Here is a 14086-nt window from a genome sequence, read left to right on the forward strand (position 1 = left end):
AAACTTTGACTAGATGGACCTTTGTTGGTAAAGTAATATCTGTGCTTTTTAATATGCTGTCTAGGTTGATCAAAGCTTTACTTCCAAGAAGCAAGCGTTTGTTAATTTCATGGCTGCAGTCACAATCTGCAGTGATTTTGGAGCCCAAAAAGTAAAGTCTCTCACTGTTTCCATTGTTTCCCCATTTATTTGCCATGAAGTGATGGGACCAGATGCCATGATCTTAGTTTTCTGAATGTTGAGTTTTAAGCTAAATTTTCACTCTCCTCTTTCACTTTCAAGAGGCTCTTTAGTTCTTCTTTGCTTTCTGCCATAAGGGTGGTGTCATCTGCATATCTGAGATTATTGATATTTCTCCCGGCAGTCTTGACTCCAGCTTGCGCTTCATCCAGCCCAGCATGATATATTCTGCATATAAGTTAAATAAGCAGGGTGCCAATATACAGCCTTGATGTGCTCCTTTCCCAATTTGTAACCAGTCTGTTGTTCCATGTCCAGTTCTAACTGTTGTTTCTTGACCTGCATACAGATTTCTCAGGAGGCAGGTCAGGTGGTCTGGTATTCCCATCTCTTTCAGAATGTTCCACAGTTTATTGTGATCCACACAGTCAAAGGCTTTGGCATAATCAATAAAGCAGAAATAGATGCTGTTCTGGAACTCTCTTGCTTTGCTTTTTCGATGATCCATCAAATGTTGGCAATTTGATCTCTGGTTCCTCTGCCTTTTCTAAAACCAGCTTGAACATCTGGAAGTTCACCATTCATGTACTGCTAAAGCCTGGCTTGGAGAATTTTGAGCATGACTTTACTAGCGTGTGAGATGAGTGCAATTGTGCGGTAGTTTGAGCATTCTTTGGCATTGCCTTTCTTTGGGATTGGAATGAAGACTGATCTTTTCCAGTCCTGTGGCCACTGCTGAGTTTTCCAAATTTGCTGGCATATTGAGTGCAGCACTTTCACAGCATCATCTTTCAGGATTTGAAATAGCTCAACTGGAATTCCATCACCTCCACTAGCTTTGTTCGTAGTGGTGCTTCCCAAGGCCCTCTTGACTTCACATTCCAGGATGTCCAGTTCTAGGTAAGTGATCACACCACCTCAAAACTCAACAGTAAAACAACAACCAAAAAATAATCTGACTGGAAAATATTAAAAAGATACAAAGAGACACTTCATGTAGAGTATATATAGTGGGAAAACAAACATATGAAAGTACGTTCATCATTAGATGTTATTATAATGCAAATTAAAACCACAGTGAGATACCATCATGCCTCTATGAGAATAGTTCCAATTAAAAATAATGGCACCAAAATTTCTAGAGAAGCTGTGGAGATACCTAATCACACGCACATTGCTGGAGAAAATATAAAATGGCACAGCCATTCTGGAATCAATTTGGCAGTTTGTTATAAAACTAAATATGCAACTGCTCTACAATGCAGCATTTGCACTGTTGCTATTCATCCCAAAGAAGTGAAAATTTTCATTCACATAAAAACCTGTACATGAAAGTTCATAGTAGCTTTATTTATAATAGTCAAAATTGCAAACAACTCAGATGTTCTTCAACAGGAGAACGGTTACACAAATTATGGCACACCCCTGCCATGGACTACTACTCATCAATAAAAAAGGAACAAACAATACAGTAGTGTGGATGAATCTCCAGGGCACTGTTCTGAGTGAAAAAAGCCAATAGTGAAAGATCACATGCTATATGATTCCATTTATGTAATATTCTTGAAAAGATCTAATTGTAGCAATGATGACTAGAATAGTGGTTGTTAAGTTTAAAGAGATGATAAGAATGAGAATGAGGTAAGCTTGTCCATTAAAGAGCAATATGAAAGAAAAATCTTTGTAGTGATGCAATTGGCCTGTATCAATGTCAATATCCTAATTATTGTATTGTGCTATAAGTTTGTAAGATGTTAACATTGGGGAAACTAAGCAAAAGTTATATGTAATCTTCTTCATTTTTCTCACTGCATGTGAACCTACAATTTCCTTAAAATCTTTTTTGAAGTGTATGTGAAAAATCATATTCATATTCATAGTGTGTTTGTGTTTGTAATTGTAACAGAGATTGTGTTCAAAGATACTATGAATGAATAATACTGAGATTCTCTTGGACAAAGAAACCATGAATGTCCACTATGTTCACTGAGAAGCATTTCTCTCAGATTAAAAAATAATAATAATACTACATAGGCATTTCTTCTCTCTATATCTGGTTATATACTTGACCACCTCATTCCAGCTTCTTCTGACCTTGATGTGGTAAAAAAGTAGAGGCCATGAATCTGTTGCAGGAAAGAGAGTGGGGCACAGGAAGATGGTCGCATGACTCGGATGGTCATGTCCGAGTCCCTGGGATGGCCGCCGCGTGTGACTTCTTAGCTTCATGCAGGAAAGAATTCAGGAGCAAGCCATAGTGAAGAGAAAGAAGGTCTATTCAGGGAAGAAACACACTCTGTAGACAGAGTGTGGGCCATCTTGGAAGGCAAAAGAGGCCCCAGAGTATGGGGTTGTCAGTTTTTATAAGGGTGAGTTATTTCATAGGCTAATGAGTGGAACAAGTATTCCAGCTATTTTGGAGAAGGGATGGGGATTTCCAGGAATGGACCACTACCCACTTTTGCCCTTTATGGTTGTGGTACCCGGCTCTTGGATCTAGTTGGTTCTAATCAGTTTATGTCATGTCCTCGGGCTATGCCATTCTTTTCAAGGTTGTTCATTGCCCTCTTCCCTTCCTATCTCAAACCTTACATATCCATTATCCATGTAGTAATATTCTTGATCCAACCAGTCCATTCTAAAGGAGATCAGTCCTGGATGTTCATTGGAGGGACTGATGCTAAAGCTGAAACTCCAATACTTTGGCCACCTCATGCGACGAGTTGACTCCCTGGAAAAGACTCTGATGCTGGGAAAGGTTGGGGGCGGGAGGAGAAGGGGACGACGGAGAATGAGATGGCTGGATGGCATCACCGACTCTGTGGACATGAGTTTGAGTGTACTCCGGGAGTTGGTGACGGACAGGGAGGCCTGGCGTGCTGTGATTCATGGGGTCGTGGAGAGTTGGACACGACTGAGCGACTGAACTGAACTGAACTGAACTGAACTGAATATTCTTGTGCTGCTTCTTTAAACTGATTCAGAAGCAAGTCCATCTGGTATACTTATTCAGAATAAATAATTAGTGCCTGAAGTTGTAAATATAAAGAAAAGATATATCAGAAAGATCCAGGTGTAACACATGAAACCTAAGGATATGCAATACAGACAGACCTCCCTAGTGATACAAACACGCTATTGGAATGGTATTATTAAGTGAGTCACATCATAGCAGCTCCAGTTTGTCAGTTCCTTATGTCTCTGTCCAAAGTTGGGCTTTATTGATGTTTTTCATCATTTATTGATGCATACCTTACTGTCTCATAACTCCCAAATTTACCTAACTGAATAGTTGATACCAAAATAGATTCTCCCATCACAACCCCAGATTCCTAGGAAACAATCTGATGGTTTTTCCCAAGGTCGGTTCCCTGCTCTTTATCCAGTTAACTGGAGTCCTGCAGGAGAATGAATATGTGTATTGAGAACTTAGATCTAGAGTCCAGTGATATTTACCTTTTGAAAGCTATGATGCACTACAAAAGCAGATTGGTAAGGAGAGACTTACTGGCATGAATGAGGCACATATCTCTATATAAACCCTTTCTTGGAATCTGAAAAATACTATTGCCTGGATAGCTTATACATGGGGTGGGGATGCCCTCATCGATGTGTTATATACATGTCAGAAGTTTCTGTGTCAGTGGTGGGGGATGAGAATCATTCATCAACCTCTGTTAGTATCTCCCCTGTATGCCCCCAGGGCTTCCCAGGTGGTGCAGTGGTAAAGAATCTGCCTGCCAGTGCAGGAGACAAAGGAGACAGAGGTTTGATTCCTGGATTGGGAAGATCCTCTGGAGGAAGAAATGGCAACCCACTCCAATATTCTTGTCTGGAGAATCCCATGGACAGAGGAGCCTGGTGGGTTACAGTCCATAGGGTGGCAAAGAGTCCAACACAACCGAGCACATTGCCTGTACTCCCTCAACAGTCAACATCCAGTACCTGACAGTCATGCCGCACTGCAGACTTCTACCTAAAGAGCTTTCTTTCACACCACTGTAAGTTCCTGCACCTAGAAAGTTAATCCTACTAGGGAACAGCCCTAAGCAATGACAATGAGAACTAGAGGATAAATACCAGACTAATCGCTAACCTATCTAAGCATTAAAATGCAGCCTTACCCACAGTCACATTAGATTATTGTCTAATGTTTTACTTTAGGTTAATTGATGAAGAGCTTTTTATAATAGAGAACAAATGTCTCCCTGTAGATGTAATTTCAAATAGGGCCCTCAGTTTAAAAACTCTACATATCACAATATTTTAAGTCTCCGCAACAGAGTTTTACTCAGGAACATGTTAATTTAATAGCAAAGATTCAACAACTTGATATTCAGTGAGGATATGTTAACCCTGGCAGAAAAGGGCATAGCAAATTACTTAACTAATCCTAAAATGTGGAGATCAAGTCTCTTCTCAGTGATAGCTGATAAAGAGGAAACAATCCCAATTTCGTAAACCAGTTGATGGAGTTGGAAATTTTTACACAACTCTTTAAATGTTAAGCATCTCCTGAAACAGAGCAAAAATTAATTTAGTGACTGATTATCATCTATAGGTGTAAAATTCTAGAAACCTCATAGCCATTTTCATTTGAAAGTGGTTGGATTTCCTTTATCAATTAATTTGTCAAAACTCTAATAGAATGTGTAGTTAAAATTAACCCAGAAACACTGATACACATTCTATCATTGATGGATCCCCTTCTGCACTACAAAATTGTCAATGAAAGATTTAATTAAAAAAAAAAGAACCTTAGATAAGATAAACATCTTCATAGGCCAGAGGCAAAACAGAAAGCTTGAATTGTACATGAGGCTGAAGATCCATATTCCAAAGCAAGTGGTGGTAGGTATAAGTTCACCTCCTTTGGGAGTAGAAAGACTAGAGGTCTTGCTTTTGAAATGGAAAAACAGAGTCAGCTTCACTGCATAAATCCAGGAGCTATCACTCATAGAAGTAAGCTGAAAAGAAATACTGACAACTGCTGCCTGGGGCTACAACTTACACAGAGCTGCCAGGCAATGTAACCCTGAGGATATGGACATGACCTCAGGACAGAGCTGCCTGGGGCTCACTAACCATTTCCATATATTCTTCATACCCTACTAGGGAGGAGCCCCAAGCCTTCATAATGAAAGCTGTTTCTCAACTAATGCCCCAGATCATTCATGGAAGTAGCCTCACAGCTTCCTGCCAGAGAGGAAGCAACCTAGAGAGAGAAAAAAGAGAGAAAGGAAAAAAAAAATTTCCTTTCGATAAGCCTGTGATCTGAAACTCTAAAATGCTTGTAGAACTCTAATGTTAAGTGAATTGAAGTCTCTCAGTCGTGTCCGACTCTTTGCGACCCCGTGAACTGTAGCCTACCAGGCTTCTCAGTCCATGGGATTCTCCAAGCAAGAATACTGGAGTGGGTTACCATTTCCTTCTCCAGGGGATCTTCCCGACCCAGGGATCGAACCCAGGTTTCCTGCATTGGAGGCAGATGCTTTAACCTCCGAGCCACCAGGGAAGCCCTCTAATGTTAAGGCAGAGTCAAAAAATAAATAAATAAGCCTTGGAATAGGAGTTATTTTCTGATGATACATGTGTTATGAACTTGTTTTGTGTGTGTATGTGTGTTAGTCACTCAGTTGTGTCTGACTCTTTGTGACCTCTTGGACTCTTCTGTCCAGGCCAGGCTCTGCCAGGCTCCTCTGTCCACGGGATTCTGCAAGCAAGAATACTGGAGTGGGTTGCCGTTTCTTTCTCTATGGAATCTTCCCAACCAACCCAAGGATAGAACCTGGGTCTCCTGCATTGTAGGCAGATTCTTTACTGTCTGAGCTACAAGGGAAGCCCATGAAATAGATAACTATTTGAAAATAAGCATGGTTAGAATACTCAAAGGTGTGAGGACCTAACATTTGTAAAAAGAACACGAAAATACTAAACATGAAGTTACATGCATAAAATAAGATGGGTATAAAAAAGAATTCACTTGAAATATGGAAACAAAAATATAAAAAATAGAAATAAAATTAATAGATAAGCTAAACTCTAAATAACAGAGAAGGCAACGGCAAGCCACTCCAGTACTCTTGCCTGGAAAATCCAATGGACGGAGGAGACTGGTAGGCTGCAGTCCATGGGGTCGCTATGAGTCAGACATGACTGAGCAACTTCACTTTCACTTTTCACTTTCACACATTGGAGAAGGAAATGGCACCCCACTCCAGTGTTCTTGCCTGGAGAATCCCAGGGACGGGGGAGCCTGGTGGGCTGCCGTCTATGGGGTCACACAGAGTCAGACACGACTGAAGTGACTTAGCAGCAGTAGCAGTAGCAAACTCTAAATACCACTGAAAAGATTAATCCTGACTGATAGCACTTAACACTTCACCTACCACATAGTAAAAAAATAAAAGAGATAAAATACATGCAAGAGCAGTTAATATTCCCATAAGATCTATTGAGTTCTTTTATACTTAAACTTCACTAATGTCTTTGAAAACATATCCTAGCATATAGACAATACAGGTACTGGCATGAAAAGAATATTTGATATTCGCTGAGAATTTTCTGACACTGAAGAGAAACTAAAGTATTCAAATTATCAGTGCGCTTTGAGTACCAAGCAGAATAGTAACAATAAAATAATAATAACATAATGGATCCATAGAGAGGTACATAATAGAGCAGTTTCAAGAAATGAAGAATTAAAAAAAAAGCTTGAATAAAGAAAAATCAGTTTATCTAAATGGTAAAGGCAACTTGACAGTATATTTCTCATTAACAGCAAGTGAGGACAGAAAAAAATGGAATAATAGTTTCAAAGTGCTGAGAGGAAAAACGATTATGAACCCAGAGTTCTACACCCAACAAAATGAAATTCAAAAGTAAGGGCAAAATGAAGATCTTTTTAGAAATAGAAAGACTGAATGATGTTGCCACAAGCAAACCTTTATAACATTGACTGTGGTTAGAAGGAACACCTAAATAAATGCCATTTTTGTCTTACTGCAAATAAATTTCAGTAAGGTACTTACAGGGAGATTAGATAGGTCTCAAAACTTTTCCCTAGGCTCCTTGTAATGCCCTATTAACTCTTTTCTTCCCAGGGGGAGAGAGGGTAGGGAGAATATTCTACATTGTCCAGTCTGTTCAGGATCTATGCCTTGCTCTGGTGGGCTTAGTGGGGACAGGGCCCCTGACTGGAGTACCCTTACCTCAGGAGCAGGATCTAGATATTTCTCATACTATCCAGTTTCTTCTCAGTTTAGAACACTGCTTCTTCTCTCTACTCACTGCTGTTTAACTGTCTGTTTTTCAGGGTGGTATTCATGCCCCTTTGCTCTTTTTCAGTATTTTGTACTAATATGTGAACCTTAAAGTCACCTGGAGAACTTGTTAAAATATAGATTTTTTTAATCTATCCCTAAATATACTGAATCAGGATGGAAAGAATGAACTGCATTTTTAGCAATCAACTCAGATAATTCTGATGCATACTAGAGCTTAAGAACCACCATTTTAAAAAACTATTTATGTACTAAGTATTATCATGTGTAATTTTGTTTTTGACTCATAACAGTTTACCAATAAGTCACAAGATTTATATCAGAATCAAAGCCATGTTCTAAAAGCCACCTGCTAACTGGCTGTTTCAATATAAATGTCCCATATTTACCCATCTTCTGTCCAGTTTTTTTCACGTAGTCACTGAGCTAAGAATGTGAATTACCTTAAGCTCCTCTATTCCCACTTAGCATTTGTTTCCATGTTTTCTGTCAGTCCCCAACCCATTCATCCTGACCTCCAACCATTGCTTTACTGGTTCCTAGACATGCCAGTCTTGAGAGTTTACAGTCTGTTCTGCACATCAGTTCAGTTCAGTCGCTCAGTCGTGTCCAACTCTTTGCAACCCCATGAATCACAGCACACCAGGCCTCCCTGTCCATCACCAACTCCCGGAGTACACTCAAACTCATGTCCATTGAGTCGGTGATGCCATCCAGCCATCTCATTTTCTGTCGTCCCCGTCTCCTCCTGCCCCCAATCCCTCCCAGCATCAGAGTCTTTTCCAGTGAGTCAGCTCATCGCATGAGGTGGCCAAAGTATTGGAGTTTCAGCTTTAGCATCAGTCCTTCCAATGAACACCCAGGATTGATCTCCTTTAGAATGTTCTGCACATAGAAGACTCCAAATCCAATATTCTTTTTAAAAATGATGGTTTCTTTGAAGTCTTTTCTCATTCCCCAGTCAGGTCCCCACCTCTGTGTTTCCACCCCAAGGTCTCAATCACAGCATTTTCCATATGATTTGGAAACTACCTACTTATCCCTGTCTTCCATATGAGTCAGGGAGCACTTGCAGAAAAGGTCTGATCAGGGCTCTTTTAATTTTTATTTTTTATATGTTTTTATATGTCAAGGTTGTGTACAGACCCTAGCTTAGAGCAGTACTTAATATTTGTTTTGTTTTTAAAATAGATTCTGTAATCTTGCCCATAGGGCTTTCTGGTGGCTCAGAGGTTAAAGCGTCTGCCTCCAATGCGGGAGACCCGGGTTCGATCCCTGGGTCGGGAAGATCCCCTGGAGAAGGAAATGGTAACCCACTCCAGTATTCTTGCCTGGAGAATCCCATAGACGGAGAAGCCTGGTAAGCTACCGTCCACGGGGTAGCAAAGAGTCGGACACGACTGAGCGACTTTACTACTTACTAATCTTGCCCATAGGTATAAACATATGAGCAAGTTGATAGATACTTGACCAAAGTTGTAGTCAAGGCTATGGTTTTTCCAGTGGTCACGTATGGATGTGAGAGTTGGACTGTGAAGAAAGCTGAGCACTGAAGAATTGATGCTTTTGAACTGTGACTCTTGAGAAGACTCTTGAGGGTCCCTTGGACTGCAAGGAGATCCAACCAGTCAGTCCTGAATATTCATTGGAAGGACTGACGCTGAAGCTGAAACTCCAATAATTTGGCCACCTGATGCGAAGAACTGACTCATTTGAAAAGACCCTGATGCTTTGAAAGATTGAAGACAGGAGGAGCAGGGGATGACATAAGATGAGATGGGCTGGATATCATCACCAACTTAATGGACATGAGTCTGAGTAAACTCTGGGAGTTGGTGATGGACAGGGAGGCCTGGTGTGCTGCAGTTCATGGGGTTACGAAAAGTTGGACATGACTGAGCAGGTGAACTGAACTGAACTAAACTGACCAAAGTTCATATAATTTGCAGTCACATTCTAAATCAGCATATGTATTTTTTTAAAGGATAGTGTAAGTTTCATGTGGAACTTTCAGATTCCCAGAAAATTATCTTCTTTTCTGCAGGAAATTCACATAGTAATGAACAAATTAGTGACCCTCAAATAAGAAACTATAGGTAAAACCTTTTATTGGCTTTTCAGATTCCCTTTTTTTAGTAAGAAGCTACAAACATCAACACAGTACAGTGTATTCCTTTTCCTCTAAAGATTGGAAGGAGTTTGTGGACCAGGGTAGACCTTTTCCTGTTTACTTCCCTACTCCCCATGTAGCTGCTCTAATCTCTGAATTGATTTGATGTCCTTTGATTTTAAGAGCCATTGATATTCACAAGCATTGGACAAATAGTGAGAAGCATACAAAGCAACAGTTTTCTCTCCATGAATCATTTCCTAACACCAGGGGATACTTAAAATAAAACAAAGGACTGGTCATTCTTGAAAACCCTTTTAAGGTTTTGCTGATTGCATGTTGCCCCATAGGTTATCCTGGGAACTAGGACTGTAGCTGTATAAAGGGAGACTTTATATAGCTTGTCACTTTCCAATGCATTCATTTTTTGTTTTGCTTTTTTATATTGGTCATATTCACAATTCTTCTTTATAAAAAATGTATTCACATTCTTCTTTATAAAGAATGTTTCTGTAGGACATTTTAAAAAGTAAAATTGCCAAAGGAACATTGAAAATTCCTAATCTGTTCAAGTCCCTTACAGTATTAAAATAATCCACAAATGATGGGTGAGCAAAGAGCGTTTAACACTATGACCTCGACTCTTTATGTCTTCTTGACACCTGAGGATTAGGATATTTCTTGCTATCTGGCCACACTGAGGACAATTTCAGATATTCAGATAAATATGAAATTTCTAAACTAGGCAAACTATGAAGCCCAAATATCCTAAAACAAATAAAGACTGAGAGTTATTTTCTATATGGTCCTGATAATGAACAGGGCTTCGGGAGATCATATGCCAATAAATATTAAGTAGAATGGCTTGTATGTCAGGTGCCTGCCATGGAGAGACGAATCCAGAATCATCTTCTAAGTCTCAGAGAAGTTCTCATATTTTTAAGATTGTGGTATTGATTTACTTCTCTCGCTTACTGCCAGATGCTACTTACATTGACATTGGCCAAATCTCCCCACATCAGTCATCTCAATGGACTCTTCTGGGACTCACAAATGACCCTTGCATGTTACCTTTTAGAAAACAGCAAAGAAGTAAAACATACAAAATATGTATATATAGTATATTGAATATATAGCAACAGTCTATGACTGTTTATTCATCTTCTTCATGAATACCTTGAAAATCTTATGTACCCAAACCACTTTTACAATATAGACATCACAGCCAATTAACCTACCCTAATATCCTATGTTCTCCTCAATGCAACATGACTGAAAATTGATTGATCCTCTTGTGTCTATGTAATAATCACTCCCTAGTGTATCCATGGAAGGGTTCATTAGTGTCCAATCAAAATTCAAAGACCATCACTGCTGACAAAATCAAGCAGAATTAACTGCCCCTCCAGGCCAATGCCTTGAGAGCCAGGAAAGTCACTCAAGAGGTAGATTCACAAGGTCTCACCAAATTAAAAGCAAGGCTGGAGATAGCATAGAAAGAGAAATAGTTTCCCAAATTAAGATTCTGAAGGTCATCATTTGAATAATTAAGGAGAGGATGATAAAGTCTCTTTGGGATGAATGAGGGCACTGTTGTACATCACAGAAGTGTGGGTCCAGAGAGGGTACATTTAGATTAGCAGAGATAATCATTTTCCACTTGCAGGATGGACTGTAAGTTCATGGGCCAGGCCTTTGTTTCAGTTGTCTCTGGGCACCAACACCATACCTTTTGAGTCATGCTGGGCACGTTATGACTGTAAAAAAAATTTTCTTTGAGTAAATGAATGTATGCATACAGGTTATGCAGATGCCACAACTTTGTATCATCCTCAGAAATCTTTGCTTCAGTGAATGATCATTTACACGTTGAGCATAGCGCTATGCTTTTCCACGTGTACACTTTATCTCCAGGAGATTTTCTACTTTGCTATGGGTCTTTGCATGGTTTATAACTGATTCTTTGTCTTCAATTTATTTTCACACTCTGTTCTCCCTGGACACATATATAAATCCAGTACAAAAAGGCCTTTTAAATGAAAATGATGTCAAATACAGAGAGAATGTCCCCCACGGAGATATCTTCTAGTCCACTGGATTAAGGCAGAATTTCACTCTGGTTTTATCTGTCTCAATTCCCATCTCGTTTCTGTTTTTAGTCAAGGATGTTAAGGCTTCTTCATCTTTCTATCACATGTTCCACATAGAAAACTAAATTAAATACCCACTATTAATCCTTTTCTCTCAGCAGTTTATCTATTGAAGAGTCGTTTAAGCAATCCAATAAATACTTTTAGGGTACAGGGCTAAGTACAGGTCTGACTGATGCTCTTTGACTTAATAAGCGTGTTTGATACATCAGTAATTCTTAACTAGGTCTCCAATAATCATATCATCCTTGCATCTGATAAGGAACTAAGATGCCTCCCTCTTCTTAATGCATCATCTTTCCTCCTAAAGAAGCATGGGTGTGTGGCGAGTAAACCATGGGGTGGCATAAAGGAACATGAAAACTGGGGAGTGATGTCAGAAGGAGAAATAAAATCAGCAGCCAGGTCTAGTATCAAGGTGTCACTTGGAAAAGGCTATGCAGAGGACAGAATAGGTGAGGCCTGACAGCAACAAAAGCATCAGAGAATCCCAACAAGAGGGGCTATTTGCCTTCCTTGCACATATGAGTGTGGGAATGGCTGGGAGTTGGATGAAGGCAGTCATTCTCAGAGAATCGCTTGAATCGCTGAGGCGGAGCTGTGGACTCATCTCAGATTGTGATTGTAGCCCAACCAAGAAAAAGCACGGGCAAAGAACCAAACTCGGTAGAGCATTGTCCTGAGCTGTATTATGTATTATGAGCTTTTGATAAACATATTTAAATCCATGAAAATGTCTTCAAAACTGCTTTTACTGGTCCCAGCTGTATGGTAGGTAGAAAAATCACTGAACTACTAATGGGGAGACAGATTCCCGTACTGCCTCTCCTACTCACTTAGGGCTTTTGTTGTAAATGTTAAATTCATGTCAAATAAAAAGACAGTCAGTGGATGCTGTGTATAAGGAATAGCAGTGGTTAATGTGGTGGATAAAAGATGATTAAGTTCTTATCTTCTAAGGGCTCCGAAATAAAGTGAGGGAAACATTCATCCCCAAGTGATAATGAGGCATAGTGTGACAAGAACTGCAATGGTATAAAGCACAGAGAGAAAGAACTCAGAAAGAAAAGAAGTTAATCAGATGGAAAACATCTGACATCTAAAAAAACTTTCCACTGAAAGAAGAATTTGAGCAGAGTTTAGAAAGATGGAACATATGTTGCTGGGCAGGTATGAGACTGACATGTACTTTAAGCAACAGCAACTGCACCAGCTAAGGTACCTAAGCTCTGGTTTTAAGGCAGATGAGGGCTCAACTGTGTAGAGATAAGACAGTGCACGAAATGGGGCGAAATTTTGTTGAATGCTTTGGATTTCAAGCTGAGGAAGATAATCTACACTGTAAATGATGAGAATTCCTGCATAAGTTTGTGAATACGACCAGTATAAAAAAGCAAAACAAAACTGTGAATGCATTGGAAAGTGACAAGCTACAGCAGTCTAGATATGCCATGATGTCTGACCAAGGCAGGTAGAGTGGGCCTAAGAAAGGGATCATTACTCATGACACTAAAGAGGATGAACAAGATCTAGGGGGAAAAAAAGAGAAAAAGGAACTTTTTGAACCAAGGGTGCAACTTTTAAATCACCTGTGGAGGGCTTGGTTCCATCTCTAGTCTCATGTTTCATCTCTAGTCTCATGTTCCATCTAGTTCCATCTCAGGTTGGCTTGAAGAAGAGACTGAGGGGCAGGCTTCCTGCTGGAGTGCATTATGCAGTCATCAGGAAGTCCATTTAATGCTCTCATATGTTCTTATCTGCCTGTTTCTCAACTCACCATCCCTGAATCATGGAAGTCCCACCTCAATACCTGGGTGCTGGAGGAATGTAATGGGTTTCTCCAGCAGTGTGCCACATAATGGGGAAGCTGGGCACCCTCTCACCCCCTCACCACCTCCCCCCCGGCTCCCACCAGGAGAAGTCAAGGCAGGACAACTTCAATCATGCTGAACCACCTTGGGAGAAGACGCTGTGTTGTCAATGTAACTCTTAACTTGTCTAATGCGTCAGCGATTAAGTTCTGGAATCTCTCTTCAGGAAACCAAGACTTCTACAAGGCTCTCTTGTAGTCCATAGCTCCAGATCTTTCCAGATCACAGCCAAGACAGGCTCAAGCAGGTTCAGGGCTCCTGCTGGTTCCAGTACCTGTGTCAAGGTCTGTCTGCCTATTATCCAACTGCATGGGTGAATGAGCCTCCCCTCCAGTCTACTCCCCTATGATTCTGGATCTTACAACTCCCCAAGAGGCACTTTTGCTTGTGGAGGGACATCCAGTGATGCTGACATCACTCTACAGTTCCTATTTAAAAATTTTTGTTATGGCTTGACCTTGTGAAAGGATTTCAATCTAAAACATGTGAAAG

This window comes from Moschus berezovskii, chromosome X (assembly GCF_049115385.1).
Source record: "Moschus berezovskii isolate FMDL1 chromosome X, NW_MosBer_1.0, whole genome shotgun sequence".
Classification (NCBI taxonomy): Eukaryota; Metazoa; Chordata; class Mammalia; order Artiodactyla; family Moschidae; genus Moschus; species Moschus berezovskii.